Source organism: Podarcis bocagei (assembly GCF_964188305.1).
Source record: "Podarcis bocagei genome assembly, chromosome: 1".
Lineage (NCBI taxonomy): Eukaryota > Metazoa > Chordata > Lepidosauria > Squamata > Lacertidae > Podarcis > Podarcis bocagei.
The window spans coordinates 104,438,409-104,447,002 of NC_138125.1; the positions used below are offsets into that span (position 1 = coordinate 104,438,409).

The following is an 8,594-nucleotide window of genomic DNA, read 5'->3' on the forward strand; positions in this document are numbered from 1 at the left end:
ACCAATTGGAAAAAAAATTCTTCATTTCAGGAACTGGAACAAGAATCACAGCTGCAGTGGTAGCATATTGAGTTTGAACTAAGTGCATATAATTTCACACATGCGCACACACAGAAGCCTAGGGGAAGTAAACAAGTGTACATGCTACATTTAATTCCAAATACAGACAAGATCAAACCAAGATCTATGGTGTTTACCCCTGTCAGAAAGTGGGAGTTGATTATAGCACAATTATACAGAGGTACATGTTTGCAAACATATCACATAACATAGATCTGAAAGGTATGGGGTTATGGATAATATATTTAAAGCATAGATATTCATATCAGTGTATAATAGCAAAAAAAAAAAAGGATTTGGGGCCTTTTAAAACATAAAAATCTAGGTAGAAGAGGAAAGAGTTTAAATACTTGCAAGCAGTAATGAAAATCAAAAGCCAGATTACCTACTTCCAATTTAAGCTTCCTAGTAAGCATCAGGTTTAAACTGAACCTATACAAGTAGGATTTCTGCAATCCACTGGACAGGTGGTGAGCTCATTGCAAGGATTTCTCAGTATTAACATTGGACTCATTTGGGCTAACACCAGGCATCAGTGACCCTCATCTGGATTTAACACATGACCTGGCAGTCCAGGGATATTATGAGCTAACCACTATGCCATCATTGTTTTTTGAAGGCATTGACTCTTTTAATATGTCTTCACGGTCATTTGTGCTTTTTCTAGAAGCAAATGTTATTATATGAATGAGGTCTGTTAAGGTGACTAGACTCCCAGATGCCAGCCACAAAATAACATCCTCTTGGTCGTCAAAACTACAAGCGAGTCCTGCAACAAAATGTTTCATTATGGGGCACTCCTGCAACTGGTTCTGGCCAGCCATGCCCTTCTCTAGGAAACTCCAGTTCCACCCACTCCTAGTTTTCCATATTTTGCCTTCTATCCAAGAGATATTCAGCATTCAGTGCTCATTGGAACAGGGGTAGGCAACCTAAGGCCCGGGGGCTGGATGTGGCCCATTCGCCTTCTAAATCCGGCCTGTGGACAGTCTAGGAATCAGCGTGTTTCTACATGAGTAGAATGTATCCTTTTATTTAAAATGCATCTCTGGGTTATTTGTGGGGCATAGGAATTCATTCATTTTCCCCCCTCCAAAATATAGTCCGGCCCACTACATGGTCTGAGGGACGGTGGACCGGCCCACGGCTGAAAAAGGTTGCTGACCCCTGCATTGGACCCTCTTTCCCCCTAACAATATTAGTACTTCTGCAACTTGGATTTCCCATGAGCATGCTGGCGTCTGCTCTTGCTTCACGATGCCCGCCCCCTGCCTATAATCCTTCCAGTACTCATTAGCTGGTAAAGGTAAAGGGACCCCTGACCGTTAGGTCCAGTCGTGGCCGACTCTGGGGTTGCGGCGTTCATCTCGCTTTATTGGCCAAAGGAACCAGCGTACAGCTTCCGGGTCATGTGGCCAGCATGACTAAGCCGCTTCTGGCGAACCAGAGCAGCGCACGGAGACACCGTTTACCTTCCCGCTGGAGCGGTACCTATTTATCTACTTGCACTTTGACGTGCTTTCAAACTGCTAGGTTGGCAGGAGCAGGGACCGAACAATGGGAGATCACCCAATCGCGGGGATTCGAACCGCCGATCTTCTGATCGGCAAGCCCTGGGCTCTGTGGTTTAACCCACAGCACCACCCGTGTCCCTCACGTAAAATGATACCTGAGGGGATTATTTTGCCGACAGGGAAGGATTGTGTAGATCCTGAATGCCCAGCATTCTACATGCTCATCAAAACTCATGAACTGTGGCCAAGAGATATGACACACTGGGGCACCTGCACATCACATTTGTGGCTTTCTCTCTTAGGAGCCCAGAGAACCTTCCTTAAGTTTGAAAAGCAGTTTAGGAGATTCAGCATGGAAACAGGTAAACCAGAAAATTATGGACTCTCCTGCCCAATCTCCAACTGGTGATTTTTTTAAAAAAAGGTTTTTTGTGTGTGTGGTAAGAAAATGTTCAAATACAAAATGGAACAACTCAACAATGATGAGACATACCATGTCATGGAAGATCGCTCCAGAGAAGAGAACATCTAAGGTTCTCTTCTTGGGTGTGTTAAATGGCTGGAGATATTTTGATGACTTCAGATTCGTGGTAGAAGTTTAAATCAGTTGCTGGAACTTCAGGGGAAAGTTGCTCTTCAATCTTTTGGGGTTGTTGCATGTGCTGCAGAGGCACACGCTGCCAATAGGACCTGAGAGCTCAAAGGTAGCAATGTTGTACCATGTGCAAATAATTACATTTTGAAATCACCATGCAAAACAAATGTGTCTTTCCCCCCCTTGCATATATCTGATCAGCTATATTTGTCAGCATGTCCGTATGTTGGTGTAGATGGTATGAGCATGCATATATAAAAAATAAAATATCTTTTCTCCCCCTGCGCTCCTTTGCTGTCCCACCCAGTAGGAGATTATGAAATGCTGGGGTTAACTGTCAGATGCTTTACTCTTCTAAAAACCTTTGCTTTTTAAACTAAATGCTTTCTTATCTTTTTAATTTAACATAGTCCCACATTTCTTCTTTGAAGTAATTTTGGGCTATCTGATAACATATAATGGAAAACATGTTTATGTCTTCAACCAGTTCGTGTTGCATATTTCAAATGCTTAGAACAACAATTTTCAGAAGCTTTCATTAAGGTTAATTTTTTAAAAAAACTACATTAAATATGAACAGATTTTCTCACAAACAAAATGCAATGTGTATTTAACAGACTTATATTTGATAAACCACCTCATATAAATGCAAATTTTTGACTTTGTGCCAGAACCAGGTGGTACGGAAAATATTTCTATTAAACAAATAATGCTGGGTGAGCAAACTCAAAAGTTATGGTTTACTACACTAAGAAAAGAAAGAAAGAAAGATGCTTTTACTCAGGTTACATAGATTTTGTCTCCAGGTATCCCCATGCTTCAAAAATAAATAAAGTGAGGTGAAAGAAGCACAAAATGAGATATGGACCTCTGATGTGAATTGTGTGTATATGCAAATACCCACGTGTGTGTGCGCGCATGTGTGTGTGCGCGCTTGAGCAAAACTGAAACTATTTCTGGTATCCTACATAGTTATTGATCTGCTCTGCAGGGCCCTAATTCTTCCTAGGAGATGAGCAAACAAAACTTTCATATGGGAACAAGTGAGTTTCAGATCCACTCAGTTGCACCCCAAAGGCCAACCTGGAGATTTTTCTTTACAATGTATTCTAAAGATGTCTAGGCTTATACAGCAAGTATTTAACCCCCCCCCCTTTTTTAAGAGATGGAAAACTACAGTACTTGGATATCTAACGTATCTCACTGGCAGAGAAGTTATGTCCTTTAAAAAAATCTTCTACCTCATGTTGATTTGTGAGAGTTGGAAAATTTGCACATGATGGGATAATATGCTTGGAAAATCCAGATAAAGCAATGGAAATAAAAGGTGACCACTGTCCCACACAAGGCGACCCACCAAAAGGCATGTCTCTATGATAAACTGTTTACATTATGGAGCTAATGAAGTTCAGAGTGTGGCTTAAATGAAATGCTTTCAATATTAAACTGGCAAAGGCCACCACACACAAAACAAGCAGGAACACCTTAATGCATTATTGTTTCAGAGGATGCTGTTTTCGTACATCCGCACTCTCGGTGTCTGCCAAGTTACAAATGTCACATGAAACGATCCATAAAACCTAGCTAAACTGGCCTAGATTTTGGATTTAATGAAAGCAGACAGTATGAAAAAAATTAGCTCTTGGAGGTGAAAGAAACCTAACCTGATGATAAAATATAAATAAGCTCTGAATTAATACAATTACATTAAAATGGCTGTTACTGGCTACACACACACACACACACACACACACACACACACACATCTGCACTCCTCAAGAGATATTCCTTCTTTACCAAGTATAAAATTTTATTGTGAAAGACTGTTTTGTGTAGGAACAAAAATGACTGGAACCAGCTTCAGCTTATAGCACTATTCAGTCATTTTCCCCTCATGAGATTACCATCACATGTGGAGAAGAGAGTGGGCCATGCTCACTGGCCCCACTCCACCATCATGTGCCCTCAAGGCCCCCAGGCATTATGGGAAAGTCTGAAGTGTGCCCCTGTCTCTGGCACTGCTGTGCAACCAGGTTGGGCACTGACTGAGAGCTCAACAGAGTCCCATGCTGGCCCAAGCCAGCTGTATCACTCCAGCACCCGCCTTGCTGGACTTCCAGGCAGCCATGTGGTTGGGACATTTGCTTTGGGTAAATTAAAGTGGCAGGTGGCTAACATGGATGGGAGTTGAGCTTGGATCCTGTTCAGAAGTGACACTGCCATCTACTCACCACTAAAACAGTCACCTAGGGGTGCACTTAGGAGGGCACTAAGTGGTGGTGTTGCTATTGCTGCCATGGAAGTAGCAGCAGAACAAAAAATAGATGGCACTGAAAATATGATGTCTGTTAGGATGGTGTGGGCCTATTGATGTCACTGTGTCAAAGGCCCCCTGAAACCTGGTGCTGGCAGTGCCTGTTGTTATGTGAGCTGTATTGCCTGTGAAGCACTAAAGAGCTCTGGGCTGCTTTGTTGTTGCTAAACAGAGCAGTAAAAAATTAAAAGAGAGGGTAATGCGCACGCGCGCGCGCGCGCGCACACACACACACACCCTCTTTGCTGTAGTTTTTAAAAAAGAACCTCAGAACTCTCCAGAACTTGGCAGGCAGCATTCTAAACAGCCAGCTTGCATTGTAAGGTCTTTCAGGTACCAATAAAAGCCTATTGGAATACCTGTAAAGGACTATCAGAGGACACAAACAAATTAATAATTATAATAACAATAATACAGTGGTACCTCAGGTTAAGTACTTAATTCGTTCCGGAAGTCCGTACTTAACCTGACACTGTTCTTAACCTGAAGCACCACTTTTGCAAATGGGGCCTCCTGCTGCTGCCGCGCCGCCGGAGCACGATTTCTGTTCTCATCCTGAAGCAAAGTTCTTAACCCGAGGTAATATTTCTGGGTTAGCGGAGTCTGTAACCTGAAGCCTATGTAACCTGAAGCCTATGTAACCTGAGGTACCACTGTAATAGGGCAGGTGTGAAGCTACAGAGTTTGAAAAAACAACCCCCAAAAGTAGAAGCAACAATATGTACTACTCAGCTGCCTCCTAATTATTATTATAAGGGGAAAAAGAGACAAACCCCTGTTTCCCTCCCCCATAAGGAAAATAAATCATGTTTACTTCGCTCAACCAAAAGCTCCTGGACCTGTTTGTCTGCAATTTGTCAGACATAATCAACTCTGGAGGGGCTCCTATACCTCTTTAGCCAAAAGAGAAAAAAGTTATATATGTTTTTAGATTTTTCCATTAATAGCCTTGTTTTATACAGGTTCACCCAGAACCCAAAATGCAAACTGAAGTGGAGAGAGCACAGAGCGACTCAGAAATATATTAGATTTAAAACACACACACACTGTGCAGACACAAGGCAATGCTGGAGTCCATGCCCACCCCTAGTACTTATTTATACCTTGCACTGCACATGACCCATCCCCATCAGATGCATTTATCACATTTAATAGGGCCTGGGTGTACATTTTTCCGCATCACATGATGGTCACTCTTGAAATAGTGCAAAAGAGTATTCAGAAATGTAGCACTGGATTTCATCCAGCAAAACGTCTAGCACTATAATTTTAAGAGAGGTTTTCTAGCAATCTGTACTAGTGGGGATGATAATCAAGCAATAATTTTAAGATTAAAAAATAATAATCTGTTTGCACCTGTTATGCACACATCCTTCCAAGTTGCATCTGGGACAGGTTCTACCCTAACCTCATCCCTGGTCCTCGGAATGAGATAAGAGCTCTGGACTGAATACCCTAATGACTGGACATACCCTTATTTAATTTCAACTGTAAACAGCTGAATTGATAAATGCCACAGCTAACCACTTTGGCTTTATTTGGACAGAAATCTACCAAAACAGTCACAATGTCGGAATGATGCTATTAACCAGAGTTACCTGGTCTCCTTGAAGTAACAGAGAAAATCGTCCAGTTTCAACAATATGTGGTTAGACTTCTTGGCATCCTTTACATCCCAGTGGTTTCCATTTTTCTTTGAAACACCTTTCATTCATATACCTGGCCATCATGTCTTCTCCCCTTTTCAATATGTGCATTTTATTTTCCCACGCTGCACTTAACCATTTTTGTTTCTTGTTTTTCCAAGTCTGAGCTACTCCTTATTGTATGCTGCTGCTTGTTAAAGGTTTCCTAGGGCTGAATAGGATCAGAAAGTTCTGGAAGTTATTTTAACAAGCTAGCCCTCTGCAATATGTGGTTGGCCTCTACCAAGTATCACAAATTATTTGTGTTAGACAAATCTCTTGTCGCTCTAATAATCACATGGGGGTGGGGGGTGGGAGAGAAGACTCCAGCATGTGATGCAATCAGAAGCAAAAAGACAACTTTTAAATGAAATCACTTGCTGTATGCCACTAGATGGCAAATTCTAAAGCTGGCACCACAGATAATTTAAAGGATTAGCCATTTTACAGCTCTGTTTAAAGTGGAGATATACAGATACATATACACATACCTCAAGTTCCTAACACATTTATTTAAATACTACACCGGGCTATATATGTATTTCAGAGATCCTTTATTCGAAACGCTTTATTAGAGACACAAACTGTGGCAGTGAGGATCTATGCCACGACATTTCAGTTGAATATGACACGCAGCGTAAATTAATAATGCAGAGTCTTCTTCAGTAAAACAATGAAAGCTCTACTGAGTTAAAACTTGTTTGCAAATAAGCAGCATAGTGAACAGAAGATTTAAACTAGCTTCAGAGCATACACAGAGCACAGGCTTCACTTCTGAGTCAGGTTCCATATACACACACTGACTCCACTGTCACTCATGGCTCCACAGAGTCTCCAAACCAGGGGCTGGCAAAGTTTTTGTGGCTTGGAGCTGCTCACGGTCCCGCAGAGGCTGCGGTGGGCCGGAGTGTGTGCGCACACACGCATGAATGTGCAAATGCTATTTCCGGCGCTCCTTCCGGCATGGAGGTGTGCGCAGCCTCCCATTGGCTGCAGGAGAGTCGACCGAGCGTGTGGAGGGGTCCATGGGCCGGTTAAACGACCCCCATGGGTCACTTGTGGTACATGGACCTTAGGTTGCCAACCCCAACTCCAAGCTATCTCCAAACTGACAGGCTCCAAACTGTCTGCCTGCAAGCAGATACAGAGAATGAGTCATCTTCAAGATGAGTCACAGTGATTCAGCATACAGAGTGATTGTGCAGCTTTACAGCATTTCTCAACATTTCTAGACTGCTTTACTGCTTCCTTTACTGCTTCTGCTCTCAAAGACCTTTGTCACATGACAGAATACTCAGTGAATACTTCCCCGTTCTTCCTTAGGTATGCTTCACACATACATGTACATTCGTTGATTGATGGGCTGGGCGACATTTTTCAGCCTAAAGTCCACTTTCCATCACAAGCCCTCTTCTTGGGGCTGTATGACATTAGGGGGTGGTACCTGAGGCAAAAGAGGATAGGGGAATGAATGTGATGCTTACCTTTGTACAGTTGGCTGCATTCTACCCACATGAAAGCCAGAGATTTCCACACGCCAACCTCAAAGAGGATCAAAGGCAGCAGTAAGCCTGTGAAATAGCTGTATGCAGCAAAACTGAAACCGTCTGGACCACATTTCGTACATAGACCATCAAAGCCCTAAAACTAAAATCCAGATCCTAAAGGGGAATTTAGATCTTAGTGACCTCAGTGGGTAGAATCCTGTGTATAGCTAAGGCCCTTGAAATGGGTGCAGTGTGGACCACTATTGATACAGAAGGATTATTTCCCCCCACTGCAGATTCCAAGGGCCAAGAGAATGAGCCACAGAATCCATTGAGCTCTCATCAAACAGGTTCCAGATGGAACACCTGTCTTCCTGCACATGGAAAGACAAAAATGTTCCTGATTCTGTAGCATGTTCAGAACACTTAATCACAGGAGTGGATGTAGCATTTTCACTCAGAAGTAGAAACCCATAGATATCTCAAGCACACACACCCCCACTTAATCATATTGGTGGTTATATGCGTACCCATCCAGTATCCCCCCTTCTTTCATCCCCTTTATTGTTGGATTTAGTGCAAGATGCTGGAGTGTTTTAATTAAATTAGATTTGTATTGTCATCAGGAAGGCCCTTTCGAAGTCACACACAGTTTCTTCTAGCCCCATAATATAATCATGCAGGTTTCCCATATGTGGAGCTTCTGTTCACATCTGTGAGAGATGTTTTATGGGATAGGAGGAAGCCCACAGACACTCTATGCAACAGATTCATTTTGGAAAACAATGTGGAGGATAGAAACCTACAGAGAAATAACTTCCAGAATTTGAAAACAGCTACTGATACTTTTGAAAACAACAGCAACAAAATCCTGAAGACACAGGAACATTAACTTCACCTGAGTTATAGATCTTTTCTGTCCTTACAACTGATGTGTGC

General features: G+C 42.4%; 1 long non-coding RNA gene across 1 annotated transcript in view; it reads right to left on the reverse strand.

Annotated features, from left to right (window-relative positions):
• Positions 1 to 7,915, reverse strand: part of LOC308572215 — a 30,434-nt gene extending 22,519 nt beyond the window's left edge. Inside the window, exon 1 of the long non-coding RNA XR_014001644.1 lies at positions 7,653 to 7,915. This is a non-coding gene — a long non-coding RNA (uncharacterized lncRNA). The remainder of the gene's footprint in view (positions 1 to 7,652) is intronic.
• Between the last annotated feature and the right edge of the window lie 679 nt (positions 7,916 to 8,594).